We start from the raw sequence: 24,047 nt of genomic DNA on the forward strand, positions 1-24,047 counted from the left end.
ACACTTCAGGACATCATATGGGATTATTACTCTGTCTACTGACAGCTTTATTGTACCTGAAACATGTGGAAACATTTGATGTGAACAAATGAATATATCCAGAGCAGCTCTGAGAGAATTTAATGAGTATTTTTTTCATTTTATTTAAAATAATCAAATTAAAAGAATAAAAAAACATTAAGAATCAAAGTTTACTTTTTCAAAAGTGTATTTTTTCCCAAAAAGTTTGATATAATAAACCATATGTTCAACCCAAAACCCCTATCTGTTTTTTTTTATTAATTTAAGGGTCATTGTAGCTAATGATAATAATAATAATAATAATAAAGTGTTTAATACCGGCAAACCGCAAAACTGTGATAGTTTCTGCTTGAGGCAATAAAAGAGTCTAGAAACATTTAAACAAGATCATTTGTGTAAATTTGGTTATTTTGTCAGGTGAAATATATGCAAAAATACTAAATAGTTTTAGTTTTATGATCACTCTTTAAAAAAAAAATGATTATAAACCTTGCAGATTCTGTGAGAGGATGTAACATGTATATTAGAAAGAAAAATGATGGAAACATATTTAGTAAATTAAGATCTGTTTTACACTGAAATTTACACATAACAAAATTAATTTCATGTTCTGATTTAAATGAGTTTAACAAGAAGAGTTCAACTATGTCTCTCTTTTAGCCATTACAGAATCCACTTCGAGGTCACGTTGGGAGACAGCTGGTCCAATAGTAGTCAGCTTGCTGGTGATAACTGTGATAGGCCTGTTGTCATATATAATATACACCAAGATACGTAAGTAATACTTTAAATTAATTTATTACATGAGAGTTCTAAAAAAAAAGAATAACAGTGTTTAGTGTAGTTGTGTTATTAAAAGTGTGCGTGTGTCTGCGTGTGTTAGGTTATGGAGTGTAGTAATAATAAGGTGAGTCAGACTACAATAATAAACACAAATTAACTGATGAATAAAGCAGATGAATAAAATAAATGCTACTCACATAACACTTTACAGCTCTCATATGTAAGGATACTGCAGGGATCTGACCCAGCTAACAGAAAAAAGTTCTAAGAACGTTCCCTGAAAGTTTTTAACGTTCCCAAAACCGTTCTGCCAACGTTAAAAGTGTCCGGTTTTCTTGACGTTCTGGGAGCGTTTTTGTGTTGTCTCAGCGTTGGAGGAATGTTGCATTTTGCCATTTTTGGACGCTATGACAATGTCATGTTCCAATGTTCACACAATGCTCAAAACAACAACTGTTTATTATATTGACTTCCCCGATTGCCATGTAAATGATAGAGAAACACCGCATTCCACCATATTTATTCTTTATATTTATATTATTTTTATTATATTTATTATATGTTATATATCTGTTGTGTGTGGGTTTGGATGTTGATGTTTCGTTTCATTTTGGGTCGCCATTGTTGTGGTTGGTGTTCGTTTTGGTTGGGCTCTTGGGCCTTGTCTTTTGCTTGCTGGTTTTTTCCCTGGTTGTGTTGACTTCTTGTTGGTACACCGCATTTGTTATGAACATGTTAAGTTAGTAGTGTAATTCTGTGGTGTGGTGGTTGGTACATAATGGTAAAAAATCATTCCTAATTAATTTACTAATCAAAAGTTTATTTTCTGTCAATAATGTAAATGAGATCCAGCACTTTCACAGCAGTTTGTCATTAAGGAGTTTAAGAAACTTTGGACAAAAATACCTACTGTATAATTGGGACGCACAAACATCAAGAATCAGACTATGAATCTCAACCATGGTGACAAAGAAAATTGGAAAAAAAATCTTTATATGGGAGTCCTGAATGAGATTTGTAAGTTGTTAATACCCAGCATGCATTGCAGCATGAAGTTTTTCATTTAATTGTCACCATGGTTGAGATTCATAGTCTGATTCTTGATGTTTGTACGTCCCAATTAAATAGCGGAGATTTTTTGTCCAAAGTTTCCAAAACTCCCCAACGACAAACTGCTGTGAAGGTGCTGGATCTCATTTGCATTATTGACAGAAAATACACTTTTGATTGGTGGATTGGTTGGGAATGATTTTTTGCCATTGTGTGCCAACCACCACACCACAGAATTGCACTACTAACTTAACATGTTCATAACAAATGTGGTGTATTAACAAAAAGTTAACACAACCAGGGAAAAAACTAGCAAGCAAAAGACAAGGCTCAAGAGCCCAACTAAAATGAACACTAATCACAATAATGGTGACTTAAAATGAAACAAAACATCAACGTCTAAACTTACATATAATAGATATATAATATATAATAAATATATAATATATAATAAATATAATAAAATAATATAAATATAAAAAATAAATATAATAAAATGCAATGTTTCTCTATCATTTACATAACAATCAAAGAAGTCAATATAATAAACAGTTGTTGTTTTAAACATTGTGTGAACATTAAAACATGACATTGTCATAACGTTTAAAAATGGTCAAATGTAACATTCCTCTAACGTTGAGACAACAAAAAAACGTTCTTAGAACGTCAAGAAAACTGGACACTTTTAACGTTGGCAGAACGTTTTTGGGAACGTTAAAAACTTTCAGGGAACGTTCTTAGAACTTTTTTCTGTTAGCTGGGGAAATCCTGTTCCTATATAGTAGATTTACTGTCATTTACTGTAGAGTTCAGCTCCAACACCAATTAAATACAGCTATGCAGACTCATTCCCCGCCAGCGTTTTAAAAAAAGTTGCCAGCCAGCGGGAGCATTTTTCATGATTTTCACAAAAGTTTAATGCCTTCCAGAAAATGTTCTTCTTTAAATATATAAACGTACAATATGTCAAACGAAAGAACACACCATTTAAAAAAAAAAAATGTTTCATCCTACCTTCATTAGTTCTTTTTTATCACCTCTCAAATATGGGTAGGTTTCTTTTTTGAAGGGCCTTTGATAGAGATCAGATGCAGAACGATCTTTAAAGTTCTCTTTCTCTCATGTGAGGCACTTCTTCCGGGTTTTATAAGTTGCGGAAGTGGATAATCCACCTGGTGGATAATAGCGGTATTGTGGAAAGCCGGAAATTCTCGTCATTGGCAGGGAAGCGTTTTTACTTAAAGGGGTCATATGATGAAAATGTTAGCATTGCCACTTTGTAGGTTTGAGCAAAAATGTGTCGTTTTGGGTGTGTTTTTTAAAATGCAAATGAGCGGATAAAGTGCAACCACTGATCACAATGATGGTGGTTTGTTGTAATTCAAACTCAATTGTGCTGTCAAGTCCTTCTTTTCTCTCTCTTTCAAAGTTCAGATTAAGGAGGCGGTATTATTCTAATAAGATATCCTTATGACATCATAATGAAAGCCAAATTTCAATGACCTGTTTTTGCTCACACCTACAAAGTGGCAATGCTAACATTTTCATCATATGACCCCTTTAATTGAGGAGTTATCTCGTCAATGGCGGCGAAAGAGTTAAGATGTTCGGGGTTTTTAAAAGTGACAGACAGGTTTGATGGCATAAGAAATGTCAAAAACAGTGTCTGAGTTGATAATGTGGTTTTATATTTTATACATGGCCAGAAACCTGTGTCATTATATTTTAACATTTTTTACCTAAATCAAGCTCGGAGGGAGCTAAAATGTTTGTTTGTTTTTCCCAGTGGATATCCATCATTAGAAAGAGTGCATCTGAAGTAGTAAATGCGGCAAAACATAAAACACTAAATGTAGCATAATGCATTACGACTGCGATATAAAACGGCCAAATTCAATACATACCTTATGAAGCATAAGCTACTAGGAAAGCAGATGAGTCCAGACTATAAATAAATTACATGTGTAGGCAAAGGAATTTAGATAGTAATATTAAAAGACTATATTCAAATTGGTCACTCAATTCTTAACTTGCGGACATTGACAGATAGTGCTCTCTTGCCCACCGACGGGGGTTCCTGTGAGGCTGTGAGGGATAGATGTCCGGATCATGCACTGTAAAACTATTGTTTTCTATCAGGATGCTGGTCATTCACACATTAAAACACAGAAAATGCATAATTTTACAAATGTGCCCCGTCACGGAAACCAGGGACACAAGTCGGCAGCACAACTTTCGAGAAAATGAGAAACAACGTTTTTTTTTTCAAAATTTGTGATTTTCGTTTTATTGCAGAATCTGTTAGTTGAGATCACGAAGAAGCTTCTCCATGTTTGAGATAGCAGTTTATGTATATTTAAAAGCGTACATTTTCCGGTTGAAATCGGCTTGTTTTTCCGGAGATTCTAGCGTGCAGCGGGGGGCGTCATTGTCTGTGTGCATTTACATACTGTATAAGCAGCTTGGTTTTCGCTCCCGCCCGCAAAGGGAACAGCGTGACTACTAAATAGGGATAGTTTGCCCAAAAATGAAAATAATGTAAGTAATGACTTACCCTTATGTCGTTCTAAACTCAAAAGACCTCAGTTCATCTTCGGAACACAGTTTAAGATGTTTTAACGTTAGATTTAGTCCAGAGCTTTTGGTCCCCTTCATTGAAAGTCTATGTACGGTTTCCATGTAAAGAAAGGTAATAAGAACATCATCAAAGAAGACCATGTGACATCAGTGGGTCAGTAAGATTGTGTTGAAGCATCGAAAATACAGTTTGGTCCAAAAATATCAAGAATTACGACTTTATTCAGCATTGTCTTCTCTTCCGGCTCGAGCGTGAAGTCACGTGACTGTAGTGACCCGGCTGCCCTCAGACATGTTTGCTAAGTTTTTATTTTTTTCAAACTTACAGCGTGCGTCTTCCCAGACTGTAAATGAAGCTCGGGCACACAAAACAAAAGAAAAATAAAAGAAGCTGGGGCGGAACAAATAACAGTCAGCCGCATCGTACGTCAGCCGCGTCACTGACTTTATGCGGCGCCGCAGTCAGATGACGTCAAAGTACCGCGAGAGCTCTTCAAGAAATCTTAAGTATTCGTTTAATTTCGACTCGCTCTCGCGGTACTTTGACGTCATCTCTCTGTCAGTTCTTGCAGCGCAGCATGAGTCCAAACACACATAAGTTACACAGAGATCGTTGAATTCGTTATATAATTGGCTTCATGTTTTGTCTATCAATATGTTCCAAGTCATTGGCTGATGGAGGAACGAGCGAGCGATTGGTAACATCCCTTAAAGGGGTCATATGATGAAAATGTTAGCATTGCCACTTTGTAGGTTTGAGCAAAAATGTGTCATTTTGGGTGTGTTTTTTAAAATGCAAATGAGCGGATGAAGTGCAAACACTGATCACAATGATGGTGGTTTATTGTAATTGAAACTCTATTGTGCTGTCAAGTCCAAAAATTTGTCGTTTTGGGTGTGTTTTTTAAAATGCAAATGAGCGGATAAAGTGCAAACACTGATCACAATGATGGTGGTTTGTTGTAATTCAAACTCAATTGTGCTGTCAAGTCCTTCTTTTCTCTCTCTTTCAGAGTTCAGATTAAGGAGGCGGTATTATTCTAATAAGATATCCTTATGACATCATAATGAAAGCCAAATTTCAATGACCTGTTTTTGCTCACACCTACAAAGTGGCAATGCCAACATTTTCATCATATGACCCCTTTAAGGACTTCACGTTTTCGACGGCGCTGTTTGGATTATCTATTATACTACCGCCCTATTTTAAATACAAACTTTGAAGGCGGGTTCATGTGTTTAACGGAGCGTAAATTACCGGTGTGTAATCTCATATACCCTTACATGCCACGATGTAAATAGTCCTCAGATTGTATATTATAATCTACTACCAGAAGCTCATGCGAAATCTGATATAGACCAGTGTTCTTCACTCCCAATCCTGGAGAGCCGGTGCCATGCAAAGTTTAGCTCCAACCTTAATCAAACACACCTACCTGTGATTTTCTAGAGATCATGAAGATATTGATTAGCTTGCTCAGGTGAGTTTGATTAAGGTTGGAGCTAAACTATCCAGGGTTGGGAGTGAAGAACACTGCAATAGACTATATATCTATATTTCACGGATTATACGCATTTGTGGACATAAATGGTAATTGGTTTTTCACACATCTGAAACAGACTGGATTCGACTTGTGATCCCCACAAAGGTAAAAGTCCTGTTTATTTTTGCATGTTGTCATCCGACTCCTGTCACAAAATACTACATATGATGCTAGAACACCTGTATCTCTTAACAGGGGGTATGGCTTAGCTAAATGAGATGTAAATGAGCCCTATTGTCTCTACCGTCAGGGAAAAGGGAAAAGTGTTAAAGGGGTCATGTGATGAAAATGTTAGCATTGCCACTTTGTAGGTTTGAGCAAAAATGTGTCGTTTTGGGTGTGTTTTTTAAAATGCAAATGAGCGGATAAAGTGCAAACACTGATCACAATGATGGTGGTTTGTTGTAATTCAAACTCAATTGTGCTGTCAAGTCCTTCTTTTCTCTCTCTTTCAGAGTTCAGATTAAGGAGGCGGTATTATTCTAATAAGATATCCTTATGACATCATAATGAAAGCCAAATTTCAATGACCTGTTTTTGCTCACACCCACAAAGTGGCAATGCTAACATTTTCATCATATGACCCCTTTAAAGGGGTCACATGATGAAAATGTTAGCATTGCCACTTTGTAGGTTTGAGCAAAAATGTGTCGTTTTGGGTGTGTTTTTTAAAATGCAAATGAGCGGATAAAGTGCAAACACTGATCACAATGATGGTGGTTTGTTGTAATTGAAACTCTATTGTGCTGTCAAGTCCAAAAATGTGTCGTTTTGGGTGTGTTTTTTAAAATGCAAATGAGCGGATAAAGTGCAACCACTGATCACAATGATGGTGGTTTGTTGTAATTCAAACTCAATTGTGCTGTCAAGTCCTTCTTTTCTCTCTCTTTCAGAGTTCAGATTAAGGAGGCGGTATTATTCTAATAAGATATCCTTATGACATCATAATGAAAGCCAAATTTCAATGACCTGTTTTTGCTCACACCTACAGGGTGGCAATGCTAACATTTTCATCATATGACCCCTTTAACTTTTTTCTTCCTCAAATTTCTCAGCATTCTCTTTCTTGAATGTGTTACATTCAAATGGCCACAACTTCTCCAAATCTTATCAGATCGGAATCTGTGAATAACTCAAAATGCCCGAGATCCGACTTGTGTCACTAGTTTCCGTGACTGGTCACAAATTTCCACAAGATAAAAATAGTCAGAAATCATGGATTGATAAAATTAGAAGGAAGATATTACCTAATTTTAAGATAAGAGCTGCGCAATGTGTACATAAAATCTGTTTTGTTAACAGGTCCGACCATTTTGGGACACTGGCAGAGGTTCTGACATGCTCTTACATTTGGTCTTTTTTCAGTTGCTTTAAACATATTAATAGCTAATATCACATAACATTGTATTTAGCACAAAGTGTGCTACAATAATATCTAAGTAAAATGTACGTACATGTTTGTGTTTTTAAGTAAATGATGTTTATGCATGGTTAGTAAAAATACAAAAAATTAAAGTTGCTCAAATAAGGCCAAGGAACACATACTAAAACATTTTCACCAACAAAAAAATACTGGATCTTGTAAAGTTGGGAATTTGCTACAAACAATGTAAAAACAAATTACCCATTTATTCACATGAAACAATATATTGATTTTACTTTTGTTAGACACTTTTTTTTGCAAGCAATTCTAAAAAACTGAATATGTCTTTTAACAGAAATACCACATAAGCTTACATGTATACAACTGATAGGTAAATATCACTGATAACAATAAATACAGATAAATTATCATGTACATAAACTACATTCAGAACATCTCAGATATACATCTGCAGTGATTAGTTATATAGACCATTTGTCAAAATATAAACAACACTGGTCTAGTTAGCACTTAATGTTTCAGTTTACATCACATAAATGTTGGGATAAAAAACAACCAACAGAACATATAGAATTGATTTATGAATTATTGAAGTTAAACATCTTTAAGATATATGTGAGATAAGGAAACGGTTACAAACTGAAACAGGAAGTGTTGTTAACATCTTGCAAAATAGTCTATAAAAAGCTGTTTTCAGATTCCCATCGACTGATTGCTGAGCTTCTGTTTTTAACAATGTTTTAAGTGCTATATACAGTGAGAAAAAAAGTATTTGAACACCCTGTTATTTTGCAAGTTCTCCCACTTAGAAATCATGGAGGGGTCTGAAATTGTCATCGTAGGTGCATGTCCACTGTGAGAGACATAATATAAAAAAAATCCAGAAATCACAATGTATGATTTTTTTAACTATTTATTTGTATGATACAGCTGCAAATAAGTATTTGAACACCTGAGAAAATCAATGTTAATATTTGGTACAGTAGCCTTTGTTTGCAATTACAGAGGTCAAACGTTTCCCGTTTCCATAAAAAATCGAATGCCAACCCACCCAACGAATATTCGAATAATCGAATATACTGACCAAGCACTACCAAAAAGACACTCAAACATTTTAAGATTGTTGTCTTTAAGAAGCATCAGCTCTTAGGAACCACGCCTTGCAAAAAGGAGCTCTCTAATGATATCCTATCAAGAGTTGTTGCACTCCATAAGGTTGGAGAGGGATACAAAACAATCCCAAAAATTTTAAACACACATCAATCAAAAGTAAGACAAATCATTTATAAATGGAGGCAGTTAATACAAAAATAATCCGCATAAAAACGGATAATGTCCTGGCAGAAAATTACCGGCACCTTTTCCGTTATGTTTACAGACACTTCCGTTTATTCAAAAACAAAACATTCTGTAGATTTACAGAACATTGTCAGTAGCCTTTAGGGACACTTCAATCCGGCTATGAAACGCAACAATGGTGTCAATCAACAACAAAGCTTTATGCCACAGTGCATGCTGGGTACCAGGATTGCAGAAAACTCTTTCTTAACATTTACTCTCACCATTGTTGAGATTTGTATCCAAAATGTTGATGTCTCTGAAGCAAAAACCACAACTGACACAATTGCAGCAATCTTATTCAATAAAGTGTCTTGTTAGATCAGCATAGAGTGTCACTCTTATACATTTCAGTTCTTTATTCTAATTTTATCATTTCATATTTAAATGCTAGGAAGTATAACATAAAAACAACCAAGTTTAGATGACATCATAGACACTTCCCCTTACTCAAGCAACTAACAAGTTGTAATTGCTACAAGCAAAAACTAGTGGTGGGCAGAGCGAGCCTACGTGAAACACTGAAACAGTTGAATTAATCGTGCCGTATGTTTCGAGACTTCGAAACATCAATCCGAAACCGCCTCCACAGTGACACCTAGCGGTCGTTTGCATGTCTTTACATGAAGCAGCCTTGACAAGATTTTAGACGAGCGCTGACAAATTGTATTTCACATGTTGTTTGATTGACACACAAGTGATAGAATGGGACAGTGGATAGTGCTCTCGACTCTCAGGCGTAAATCATAGGATCGAACCCAGGAAATGCATGCGCTACGTCATCATAATAAAATAGTTTTTGTTGTTGTTTTAACATCTGTTTGACAACTACATGAGCTTTTAGGCTCACAATTGTGGATAACTATAGGCTATTCGGGTCTATTTAATGAAAAAAAAATAGAATAGAGATATACCATAAATAATAAGAGATTCATAAAATATATCAAGCCATAATATGCCACATTGTTTACATATAAAGATCTTTATTTAAATATATAAATTGTTCTGTGTTGATAAACTCAACCAGCTTCTTTTTTACATATAATTTCTCCAGCCTTTAAAAACATTCTCACACAAGGGACACTTGTGGATGGCATGCATTTTTTTGTAACTAGCCTAAGTGTTACATACCTATGAGAAAAATATTACTTCTTTTCAGTAATTTATAGTATTTGATCTTGCCAAAAACGCATCTATGAGGTATTGTCAGTTTTGTTTCCTACTCTGTCAGTTTAAGATTCAACAGGTACGCCACCTTTCGAAATACTTGTGAAATGCACCGCTTGGTGTTTCGAATCACTGCATCACGTGACGGGTGTTTCGAATCACATTTCGGTAGTGATGTTACATTTGAAGCGAGGCTTCAAAGCTTGTGTCGAGCAAAAGTGGGCGTGTCAGATGAAGCTTTGATTCGAAGCTTGTGTTGTTAACGTTGAAATCACGTGACCAATGACAAACGAAGCTTCACTTTCTGCTCAGTCACGTGCGCGCTTCGCTTTGCGTGTCAGAAGGTTCGAACTCTAGAGGTTTTTATGAGTTATTTGCCTTATTCACATTTTGGTCCCACATACTATTGTATATATAGTATTGTATTTACTTATACTTGTGTGCGCGTGTGTTATTATGTGCGTGTGAACATTATTCTGTACAATACAGTATTGAATCATGTGAATGTTAACTCAAACTGGAATTTATTGCAACCCTTTAATGAGTAAATACATTTATTATATTGACCATTCACACACATGTTGTCTAAGCTTTATTTGTACACATAATATTAATATTCATCTGAATTTCATCACTGACGGAGCTTTTTCCAGAAGCAAGTGCTATATGTTTTATTAACCAAAAGATGGCGCTGTTTTCGACACCCTCGTTGAGGCTTCGAATCATGGTTTGAAACAGTAAGGGAAGTATCGGTGCTTGATTCGATGCTTCATTTACCCATCACTACATTTCGGAGCAGTGTTTCAAAACATTTATGCTTCGGAATCTCAACACAGTGTTGAAACGTCAGTTTTGCGGGAGCCATCCCTAGCAAAAACACTGTTGCAATGTTAAAAGAGAAGAGTCAGTTCTGGAAGGTCAAGGGACAAAAGCCTAACTAAAGGGAACACTAATCAACATAGTGGTGACTTCAAATGAATCTAAAACAAACACAAACTTTAGATTTAATGTGATAAATGTTGTGGTAAATATCCATTTGACTTACACGTCACGTCAGAAAGAAGATTTGTCTACTAAATCACATGTGTGGATGCTGGAATAGCTGAACACTTGTATCTTGTTCTGACAGCATTTGTTTAGAAGTTAAACATCATCCATGTTAGAAAAGAACTCCGCAAGCAAGTTGTAATTCTAGGTTTCAAACAGAGATGGTGACAGAGAGCCAAAAGTGAAAGATTGTTGCACCCATAATGCAACATGTTACCAAAAAAACCAGATAAACACCTGCAAAACATAAATACGGAAAATTCCTTTAGATTTACACAGTACTTTGTCCGTTTTTTAATGGATTTTTTTTAGAGTATACGTAAGTCTTTGAACAGGCACGGTGTCTATGGCAGAACACTACTGAGGAAGCCGCTGCTCTCCTGAACAAACATTGCTGTGAGCTTGAGCTTGCAAAAGAGCACCTTGGTAAACCCCAGTGCTACTGGGAAAATATTTTTTGGACTAAAAGTTAAAATGTTCGGGAAAAATACTCCCGCAACTCCTGCAACGCTCTCTCCAACTAGGTTACGAGAAGAATCAACAAAGGTCGCGCACTGTCGCAATGGTAGTGACGTGATATGTTAAATGTCATATGTTGTGTGTGTATTGGTAATGTAGAGTAAAAGTTTTGGTGTGCACAACCCAGACATACAAATTTTGCACATATTTTCATTCATGCTACTACCCGCCCGTGAATTTCAGGAATGTCACAATCCACAATCCACCCTAACCCGTCACCATCCGTGGGTTGCCGACCCTTGCAGGTATAAATAAAATCAACAGATTAATTGCCTCTTTAATACCAAAGAGTTCTATTTTGGTCTCATCTGACCACATGACCTTCTACCATGCCTTCTCTGGATCATCCAGATTGTCTTTGGCAAACATGTGCTGGCTTGAGCAGTTGAACCATGCGCTCGCTGCAGGATTTTAATCCATGATGGTGTCGTGTGTGTTACTAACGATAACCTTTGAAAATGTGGTCTCAGCTCTCTTCAGGTCATCGACCAGGTCCTTCCATGCAGTTCTAGGCTGCTCCCTCACTTTTCTCAGTATCATTGATACTCCACGAGGTGAGATCTTGCATGGAGGTGCAGTCAGAGGGAGATTGACAGTCATCTTAAACTTCTCCCATTTCCTAATAACTGCGCCAACAGTTGTTGCCTTCTGATCCAGTTGTTGTCCTGTAGATCATCCCAGCCTTATGCTGGTCTACAATTTTGTCCCTGGTGTGCTTATACAGCTCTTTGGTCTTGCCCATGGTGGGGAGGTTATAGTCTGCTTGCTTGAGTGTGTGGACAGTTGTCTTTTATACAGGTAACAAGTTTAAACAGGTCCAGTTAATACAGGCAATGAGTGGAGAACAGGAGGGCTTCTAAAAGAAAAACAGGTCTGTGAGAGCTGGAATTCTTGCTGGTTGGTAGGTGATCAAATACTTATGTCATGCAATAAAATGCAAATTAATTTTTTACAAATCATACAATGTGAGTTTTTTGGCATGAGGATTTTGTTTATTCTGTCTCTCACAGTTGAAGTGTAGCTTTGATCAAAATGACAAACCTCTGCTTGCTTTGTAAGTAGGAAAACCTGCAAAATCGGCAGTGTATCAAATACTTGTTCTCCCCACTGTAGTTATGATAAAAGTTTATCATAAAACTACAGCATGCTATGTCTGTTTGACTATACTGCGCTGTGTACAGCAATCATAAAAACTTGCACTGTACAGATCAGACTGCCCTGACTTACAGGAGCTTGCGCTGTGTAAAGAGAGGACACACAGTTTGTGCAAACACGCCTGACTTTATAAATGTATAAAATAGACGCCACACAAGCCTATGTCAAAAAACAATCGCACTGTAGAGTCCTGTGATTTCTCATGTCTTAAGAGCACATTAATCTAATCGAAATAACGGGATTGAGGTGGGTAATGAGTGTAGTTCAGCTTAATTTAGCAGATGAGAAGTTGTCTCAAGAAAGACAACTTAAATAATGCTGTGTGGTCTGTGTTAAATCTCTATTGGTTAACATAAATCAGCTGCACCTCATGGTAGCTTGGCTAACGCTATGCTTGATATTTTGAGTCTTATTACAAAAGAGTGTGTTTTCTGTACCAGTGCATTTATATGTTAGTTTTAGAAAATTGAGTTCACGTTGACCTGATCACATGACCTAACTGCTGTTATTCTCTCTGTTTTTTACAGAAGCAAGGAAAAATGAAATAAATGGCCTATGAAGCAGCCCGCCATAACTGAATATGGTATATACCAGGACTGCATGATTAATCAGATGCAATTCTCATGCGCATCTTATCAGTAAAGCCGGTTCTGTGATTAGTACTAAATCACCATCACCTGCTTTCAAATGGAGCAGCATTTACTACAATATCGCATTTATTATCCGAGGCGATTCGTCAGCCATTATAAATGTAATATTGTCTAGCTTCTGATTTACAGCTCTGTAGTAAATGCTGCTCTATCTGAAAGCAGATGATGATGATTTACTACTAATCAAGGAATCTGCTTTACTGACGAGATACGATCCCCGCTATTCTTACATGTTGCGATTGTTATATTGGATTTATTGGGTTTTGTAGTTTAAGGTTCTGCTTGTTTCCAGATTTCAGTTACATGTTTGTCTTTGTTAGTGTTTTGCCTCTACAAGTATAAGTGGATAATTTTTAGACCACAAACTCAGGTTTATACAATGCTTTTTCAGATGATAACCAAAATCTAGAAATACTGGGCATTACTCTAATCTTAATCCGAGGTGACAATTTAAGTTTATACTATTCATCCTTAAATTGAGGTTTCTCCATTCTAACTTTAACTCATTTCAACTTAAAGGGGACATATTATGAGATTTTTTTAAGTGTGTAAGCATCAATCTCCAATTTCAGTCTTATCCTGAATGTATATTTATGGTGTCAAGGTATAAGGTACTTGTAATAATAATTTTTCACAAGCTCACAATATGTCAAAATTAGTAATTTATTTTACCAGGCAGGTTTATGCTTCAAACAGCAATAAAAAAATGCAAAACAAAATATGATACAGAACTATTTAAAATTATTAATAGGTTGCAAAAGTTAAAAAGTAATATCTGGCAATAGGCACACAGAAATGTCTGTCTCATCACAATTAACTCGATTCTTGGATGCATAAAAATTGTGTATATTGTGTAACAAAACTATGGGGTGTGTAACTGATAACTGATGGAATTTCTAGTTTGTGTTAATTGGCTTATACAGGCTATGTTAAAACGTCATAAGCATCCCCCTTGACTCTCCTTGTCCTGCTCTTCCATGGGGGGCACGATCAGGATTTTGAAAAGTTGGGGGACATGCCCCCCTTGTCCCCAGTGAAAAATTATTCCCCGAACAATACTGTATGTTTAACTGTTTAGTATATCACTGTTATGTTTTTTTTGCCTGTCTAGACTCTAGACTATTGCAATTCTCTCTATGCTGGTTTTCTTAGTTTTCCATTGCTTGTCTTTAGTTAGTCCAGAATAACTTCTAAACTTTTAACAATATGAACATGTTACTCCCCTACTGCGCTCACTGCACTGGCTCCCTATTAAACATAGGATTCACTTTAGGATCTTACTATTTGTGTTTAATGCATTCAACAATTCAGCCTCCCAATATCTGTCTGAACTATTGTTCCCATACACCCCCTCAGGAGCTTTAAGATCTTGTAATCATGGGCTACTTGTAGTTTAGAAGTCTCGGGTTAAAATTTGCAGTGACCGTGCCTTTGCCACTATTGGTCCAAAACTCTGGAAGTCTTCCAATTCAACGTAAAATCTGCGCCATCCCTTTCGACTTTTAAAATTAAACTCAAAAAGCATTTTTTTCTCTTTTAATGTTTTTTAAATGGCTCATATGTTCTTATTTTTCTTTCTTATATTTGATATTCTATTATTCTGTAATTTTTTATTTTATTAGCTGTGCTTTATTTACCTTATCTATTTCCTCGTGGTATTGTACACAGCACTTTGGTTTACTCAGGTGGTTTTAAAATGTGCTTTATAAATAAAGTTTGATTGATTGATTGATGCTTTTCTGTTGTGCCATTTATATTTCAATTTTAAATCTCACAACTGTACAGTTTAGCCAGAAGTTTGCTTTTGTAATTTTCAAAATGATTTCTAAATAAATTATGCTACTTTTACAGAAGTAATGCTGCCAGGAAAGAGACATTAACACATTGGCCTCAACAAATGACAATATAGATGAAAGGAAAAAATTAATTAAGAATCACTTATTTAGAGAGAAAAACAAACAACAAAAATATCACACATTAATATTGATAATTAGCTAATATTTAGTCAAACAGAACAATAGTATCTGTAATGAAAACATTTATAGTATATAAGACAGTGCCACAGTTGATCAACGTCTGGTCACAACACCTGCATACACCACATCATCTTCATCTTTAACTCTCTGTGAGAAACACAAAAATACAATATATGACAAGACAAGAAATAATGTAAAAACAACAGACCATTTATTCAATAGATTCAGTGGCAGTTGTAGTCTAGTGGTTATAGAGTAAGGCTTGTAACCTGAGAGTTGCTGGTTCGAGTCTCATGGCAGTTGGGTTGTGTCTGTGGTGCCCTTGAGCAAGGCACCTTAACCTAATTTCTCCCCCGGGTGCCATGATAGCTGCCCACTGCTCCGGGCATGTGTGTGTTCATGAATTGCAGTGCGTGTGTTCACTACTCACTAGATGGTTAGGTAACTTAAATGCGGAGGTAACATTTCGAGTATGTGTTGCATCCTCGACAAGCTTGTCACTTTCAGTTAGTTATTTGGTTGTGTGTGGAACTAAAAAACTAATTTTAACCATACACAAGCAGAAATCCTTAAAGTATAACCTTCTAGTTTGACAAGTCCACGGTTTAACTACACTCTAAAAAAATAATCCGTAAAAAAACTGAGAATGTCCTGGCAGAAAATTACCGGTACCTATTCTGTTATGTTTACAGACATTTCTGTTTATTCAAAAACTGACCATTCTGTAGATTAACAGAAAAATGTCCGTAGATTCACAGGACATTGTCCGTAACCTTTAGGGACACTTCAATCTGCCTATGAAACGCAACAATGGTGACAATCAACAACTAAGCTTCATGCCACAATGCATGCTGGGTACCAGGATTGTAGAAAACTCTTTCTTAACATTTACTCTCACCATTGTTGAGATTTGTATCCAAAGTGTTGATGTCTCTGAAGCAAAAACCACAGCTAACACATTTGCAACCATCTTATTCTATACAGTGTGTTTTTAGATCAGCATAGAGTGTCTCTCTTATACGTCACCACAGTTTGCTGTTCCACTGCTGATATCGGCCGGACCCTTTCCTTCTGTCCAGCTTTCTCAGCAAAAAATAGCTGATTTGATAACTGCACCTGCCGCTCATTAAATATCTGTGCGGCGGGGCGGCGCCGGCAGATGCAATTATCTGCATGCCAAGTTCATTGGCGTTTTAAAGGTTTCTCGAAGCAGATAGGTCACCCGCGAAGCGGTTCCCAATTCGTCGGTCACGACGTGACGTCTCCGTTCCCTTCCTTCAGGGAACGAGGGTTACATATGTAACCGAGACGTTTTTTGCTTCACTTTAAACATAACAAGACAGACTTTATACATTTTGGTAATGCTTTGATTTGGAATTGAATCTGTAATGTTGGCAAAAAAAATAATTGAAATAAGGTAATAAACATTTTTATTAGTACAATGCTGTTATGGCGACATTGCTCATTCTAAAATTCTAGTTTATGGTTAAAGTATTGCTGATGTCATATTTCCATGTAAAAAATTGCCTATTTTACCTGTTTGATTTGGCATTAGAATGTTTATATGAACATAGCAAAGACTGAACCATACCAAAACTGTGAACAAAAATATCCGCTAATAGATTATAATATAAATATCCGCTGATAGATTATAATAAATATCCGCTGATAGATTATAATTTAAATATCCGCTGATAGATTATCATAAATATCCGCTGACAGATTATAATAAATATCCGCTGACAGATTATAATAAATATCCGCTGACAGATTATAATAAATATCCGCTGACAGATTATAATAAATATCCGCTGACAGATTATAATAAATATCCGCTGACAGATTATAATAAATATCTGCTGATAGATTATAATAAATAACCGCTGATAGATTATGATATAAATATCCGCTGATAGAATATGATATAAATATCCGCTGATAGAATATAATATAAATATCCGCTGATAAATTATAATTTAAATATCTGCTGATAGATTATAATAAATATCCGCTGACAGATTATAATAAATATCCGCTGACAGATTATAATAAATATCCGCTGACAGATTATAATAAATATCCGCTAAAAGATTATAATAAATATCGGTTGACAGATTATAATAAATATCCGCTGACAGATTATAATAAATATCCGCTGACAGATTATAATAAATATCCGCTGACAGATTATAATAAATATCCGCTTATAGATTATAATAAATAACCGCTGATAGATTATAATATAAATATCCGCTGATAGAATATAATATAAATATCCGCTGATAGAATATAATATAAATATCCGCTGATAAATTATAATTTAAATATCCGCTGATAGATTATAATAAATATCCGCTGACAGATTATAATAAATATCCGCTGACAGATTATAATAAATATCCGCTGACAGATTATAATAAATATCCACTGATAGATTATAATAAATAACCGCTGATAGATTATAATATAAATATCCGCTGATAGAATATAATATAAATATCCGCTGATAGATTATAATATAAATATCCACTGATAGATTATAATAAATATCCGCTGATAGATTATAAAATAAATATCCGCTGATAGATTATAATAAATATCCGCTGATAGATTATAATAAATATCCGCTGATAGATTATAATATAAATATCCGCTGACAGATTATAATAAATATCCGCTGACAGATTATAATAAATATCCGCTGACAGATTAAAATAAATATCCGCTGACAGATTATAATAAATATCCGCTGACAGATTATAATAAATATCCGCTGACAGATTATAATAAATATCCGCTGATAGATTATAATAAATAACCGCTGATAGATTATAATATAAATATCCGCTGATAGAATATAATATAAATATCCGCTGATAGATTATAATAAATTTCCGCTGACAGATTATAATAAATATCCGCTGACAGATTATAATAAATATCCGCTGATAGATTATAAAATAAATATCCGCTGATAGATTATAATATAAATATCCGCTGATAGAATATAATATAAATATCCGCTGATAGATTATAATATAAATATCCGCTGATAGATTATAATATAAATATCCGCTGATAGATTATAAAATAAATATCCGCTGATAGATTATAATAAATATCCGCTGATAGATTATAATAAATATCCGCTGACAGATTATAATAAATATCCGCTGACAGATTATAATAAATATCCGCTGACAGATTATAATAAATATCCGCTGATAGATTATAATAAATATCCGCTGATAGATTATAATATAAATATCCGCTGATAGAATATAATATAAATATCCGCTGATAGATTATAATATAAATATCCGCTGATAGATTATAATAAATATCCGCTGATAGATTATAATATAAATACTCGCTGATAGAATATAATATAAATATCCGCTGATAGATTATAATATACATATCCGCTGATAGATTATAATATAAATATCCGCTGATAGATTATAATAAATATCCGCTGACAGATTATAATAAATATCCGCTGATAGATTATAATATAAATATCCGCTGATAGATTATAATAAATATCCGCTGACAGATTATAATAAATATCCGCTGATAGATTATAATTTAAATATCCGCTGATAGATTATAATAAATATCCGCTGATAGATTATAATAAATATCCGCTGACAGATTATAATATAAATATCCGCTGATAGAATATAATATAAATATCCGCTGATAGATTATAATATAAATATCCGCTGATAGATTATATAATAAATATCCGCTGACAGATTATAATAAATATCCGCTGACAGATTATAATAAATATCCGCTGATAGATTATAAAATAAATATCCGCTGATAGATTATATAATAAATATCCGCTGATAGATTATAATAAATATCTGCTGATAGATTATAATAAATATTTGCTGATAGATTATAATAAATATCCGCTGATAGATTATAATATAAATATCCACTGATAGAATATAATAAAAATATCCGCTGACAGATTATAATAAATATCCGCTGACAGATTATAATAAATATCCGCTGATAGATTATAATAAATATCCGCTGACAGATTATAATAAATATCCGCTGACAGATTATAATAAATATCCGCTGACAGATTATAATAAATATCCGCTGACAGATTATAATAAATATCCGCTGACAGATTATAATTAATATCCGCTGACAGATTATAATAAATATCCGCTGACAGATTATAATAAATATCCGCTGACAGATTATAATAAATATCCGCTGACAGATTATAATAAATATCCGCTGACAGATTATAATAAATATCCGCTGATAGATTATAATATAAATATCCACTGACAGAATATAATAAAAATATCCGCTGACAGATTATAATAAATATCCGCTGACAGATTATAATAAATATCCGCTGATAGATTATAATAAATATCCGCTGACAGATTATAATAAATATCCGCTGACAGATTATAATAAATATCCGCTGACAGATTATAATAAATATCCGCTGACAGATTATAATTAATATCCGCTGATAGATTATAATAAATATCCGCTGATAGAATATAATATAAATATCCGCTGACAGAATATAATATAAATATCCGCTGACAGATTATAATAAATATCCGCTGACAGATTATTATAAATATCCGCTGACAGATTATAATTAATATCCGCTGACAGATTATAATAAATATCCGCTGACAGATTATAATAAATATCCGCTGACAGATTATAATAAATATCCGCTGATAGATTATAATAAATTTCCGCTGATAGATTATAATAAATATCCGCTGATAGATTATAAAATAAATATCCGCTGATAGATTATATAATAAATATCCGCTGATAGATTATAATAAATATCCGCTGATAGATTATAATAAATATCCGCTGATAGATTATAATAAATATCTGCTGACAGATTATAATAAATATCCGCTGACAGATTATAATAAATATCCGCTGACAGATTATAATAAATATCCGCTGATAGATTATAATAAATATCCGCTGATAGATTATAATATAAATATCCGCTGATAGAATATAATATAAATATCCGCTGATAGATTATAATATAAATATCCGCTGACAGATTATAATAAATATCCGCTGACAGATTATAATAAATATCCGCTGACAGATTATAATAAATATCCGCTGACAGATTATAATAAATATCCGCTGACAGATTATAATAAATATCCGCTGATAGATTATAATAAATATCCGCTGATAGATTATAATATAAATATCCGCTGATAGAATATAATATAAATATCCGCTGATAGATTATAATATAAATATCCGCTGACAGATTATAATAAATATCCGCTGACAGATTATAATAAATATCCGCTGATAGATTATAATATACATATCCGCTGATAGAATATAATAAAAATATCCGCTGATAGATTATAATTTAAATATCCGCTGACAGATTATAATAAATATCCGCTGACAGATTATAATAAATATCCGCTGACAGATTATAATAAATATCCGCTGATAGATTATAATAAATATCCGCTGATAGATTATAATATAAATATCCGCTGATAGATTATAATAAATATCCGCTGACAGATTATAATAAATATCCGCTGACAGATTATAATAAATATCCGCTGACAGATTATAATAAATATCCGCTGACAGATTATAAGAAATATCCGCTGATAGATTATAATAAATATCCGCTGATAGATTATAATATAAATATCCGCTGATAGATTATAATAAATCATCATCATCATCATCATCGGCGGTCACTCGAATCGAGTATGACTGTCCTCTCTTTTGGGTCTACTTGTGGTTCTTCAGATGGCTATAAAGGCCAATGCGGGATCTGCATACTTGGGTGCAGTGTGGGCAGGGGTAGGTAGTGAGTTTTGATGGTGGTTGAGCCTTTTCTTCTTTCTCCTTGCGAAGCTGTCGCTTTGTCTCTGCGGCACGACGAAGTTCTATTTCATGATGTGCTGCACCATCCTGCAAGGAATTTTTCCAGGTGCTTCTATCTAGTGCAATGTTTTCCCAGTTGCTCGATGTAATGTTGAATTTCTTCAGAATGGCCTTGATGTTGTCCTTAAAACGTTTCTTCGGCCCCCCTGTTGCTCGACTACCTTCCTTTAGCTGAGAGTACAAAATTTGTTTAGGAAGACGTGTATTGGGCATGCGAATGACATGGCCTGTCCATCGTAATTGGTACTGCATTATTGTGGTGGTGATGCTGGTCATGTTTGCTTCCTCCAGGACGCTGATGTTGGTGCGTCTGTCCTCCCAACTGATCCTCAGAATCTTTCGCAAGGATCGTTGATGGTATTGTTCCATGGCTCTCAGGTGCCTGCTGTATGTGGTCCACGACTCTGCTCCATACAGCAGGGTGGGGAGGACAACAGCTCTGTAGACCAGGAGTTTTGTTTGGACAGATAGGTCTCTGTCTTCGAAAACTCTTTTTCTGAGCCTGGCATAGGCTCCGCTGGCACAACTCAGCCGGTGGTTAACCTCAGAGTCTATGTCAGCTTTAGTGGAAAGAAAGCTGCCGAGGTAAGGGAAGTGGTCCACGTTTTCAAGTGTGGTGTTATTCACTTTTATGGTTGGCTGGGTTGCTGACTGGTTGGGTGGAGGTTGATATAGGACCTGGGTCTTCTTGATGTTTAGTTTTAGGCCCAGGGCTCTGTACGCCTTGGCAAAAGCATTCAGAATGCCCTGAAGGTCTTCTGCGGAGTGTGCAGCAATGACGTTATCATCCGCGTACTGAAGCTCTGTAACGGTGGTGTGTATGATTTTACTCTTGGCCTTGAACCTATTAAGGTTAAAGAGTCTGCCGTCAGTTCTATACACGATTGGAATCCCCTGTGGCAGCTCCTCACCCATGAGGTGGAGTATGGCGGCAATAAAGATGGCAAACAGGGTGAGTGCAATAACACATCCCTGTTTAACTCCTGTTTCCACTGTGAAGGGCTCAGACTCAGAGCCACCATTGCTGAGTACTGTGACTGACATGCCATCATGTAGGAGTCTCAGTATTCTGATGTACTTGTCATGACAACCATACCTTGATAGTATACTCCACAGAGCGTGGCGGTCTACCATATCAAAAGCCTTTGTCAGGTCTATAAAGGCCATGTACAGGGGCTGCCTTTGTTCACGGCATTTTTCCTGTAGTTGCCGCGCTGTGAAAATCATGTCTGCTGTACCTCTGGATGGACGGAAGCCAGATTGTGATTCTGGGAGTATTTCCTCTGACAGTGGTAGTAGTCGGTTTGCAAGAACACGAGCAAGGACTTTACCTGTCGTTGACAGGAGTGAGATACCCCTGTAATTTCCGCATTCAGCCTTGTCACCCTTCTTGAATATAGTCACTATTAGAGCATTCCTGAGCTCTGAGGGAAGTTCTTCTTTTTCCCAGACTTTGAGTAGTAGGGCATGAATGTGATACAAGAGTTCTAGTCCACCCTCCTTTAAGATCTCAGCTGGGATACCATCTGGACCAGCAGCCTTGTTGTTCTTAAGGCTCCTGATGGCATTTTGAACCTCTGTTATAGTTGGAGGGTCCCCCATGTCTTCTCTAATAGGTCTTTGGGGGATGTGTTTGATAATGTCAACTTCAGTTGAGCTGACCCCGTTTAGGAGTTCTTGGAAATGCTCCTTCCATCGGGCGTTAATGGACTCGTTGTCCTTCAGTAACTTCTGACCTTCCTTTGTACGCAGGGGGTTTAGGCCATGGCAGCTTGGAACATAGATGGCCTTGGTAGCACTGAAAAAACCTCTGGTGTCACCAGAGTCTGCCATTCTCTGGATTTCGATAGCTCTTTCAGTCCACCAAGAGTTTTTTAGCTCCCTTATCCGACTCTGGCCATCTGCCTTGGCTCTGGAGTGAGTCAACCTTTTGGCCTTGCAAGTAACATCATTTTGCCAGGCACAGAAGGCTTTCCTTTTCTTGGAGATGAGTTGTTTGATCTCTGTGTCATTCTCATCAAACCAGTCCTGGTGTTTTCTGGACTTGTACCCAAGAATGGTTTTGCAAGTGGCAAGGATGGTAGATTTTAGCAGACTCCAGTGCCCATCCATGTCATCAGGGTATTTCTGTTGAAGGCTTTCCCCAAGAGAGGCCTGAAGTTGCTGCTGGGTGGCAGTTTCATCAAGGCTGTCAAGGTTCAGTCGTGGTCGGATCTGCTTTTTTTGCATTCTCCTCTTCCTCTTAAGTCTAATTAACATTTTAGAGCGGATAAGGCGATGGTCTGTCCAGCAGTTATCAGTGTTGACCATGGCCCTTGTGATATTAACGTCACGGCGGTCCCTGATTCGTACAATGACATAGTCAATGAGATGCCACTGTTTGGAGCGGGGGTGTCTCCAAGAGGCCTTAAGTTTGTTTTTCTGGCGAAAGAGAGTATTAGTGATGATAAGACTATGCTTCGCACACATGCTGAGAAGCATAACTCCATTAGAATTGATGTTCCCGATGCCTTCCTTTCCTATAGTGTCCTTCCAGAGGTGTTGATCCCTGCCAACCCTGGCATTGAAGTCTCCAAGTAGTATAATCCTATCTTCCTTGGGGATTCTCGACAGTGTCTTGTCTAAGCAGGAGTAGAAGGCCTCTTTTACATCCTCTTCAGAGTCTAAAGTAGGGGCATAGGCACTCACAACTGTTGCTATCTGGTTGTTGTCAAGCACCAGACGGATGGTCATGAGACGCTCAATGATCCCCACAGGGAGTTCAAGGAGGTGGTTGATGAGCTGATTCCTAATGGCAATTCCAACACCATGGATCCTGGGCTCGTCAACAGCTTTTCCTTTCCAGAAGAAAGTGTAGCCACCCTTTTCTTCTTTCAGTTGTCCTTCA

The 24,047-nt window shown here is 35.9% G+C and overlaps 1 long non-coding RNA gene across 1 annotated transcript; it reads left to right on the forward strand.

Moving 5' to 3' along the window:
- Positions 1-689: 689 nt before the first annotated feature.
- On the forward strand, positions 690-14,964 carry LOC129453609 (uncharacterized). Its single transcript, XR_012365938.1, has 2 exons — positions 690-795; positions 13,113-14,964. It is a non-coding gene; the product is annotated as an uncharacterized lncRNA (long non-coding RNA).
- The last annotated feature ends 9,083 nt before the right edge of the window (positions 14,965-24,047 follow it).

The sequence above is a fragment of the Misgurnus anguillicaudatus genome, chromosome 23, assembly GCF_027580225.2.
Source record: "Misgurnus anguillicaudatus chromosome 23, ASM2758022v2, whole genome shotgun sequence".
In the NCBI taxonomy this organism is placed as follows: domain Eukaryota; kingdom Metazoa; phylum Chordata; class Actinopteri; order Cypriniformes; family Cobitidae; genus Misgurnus; species Misgurnus anguillicaudatus.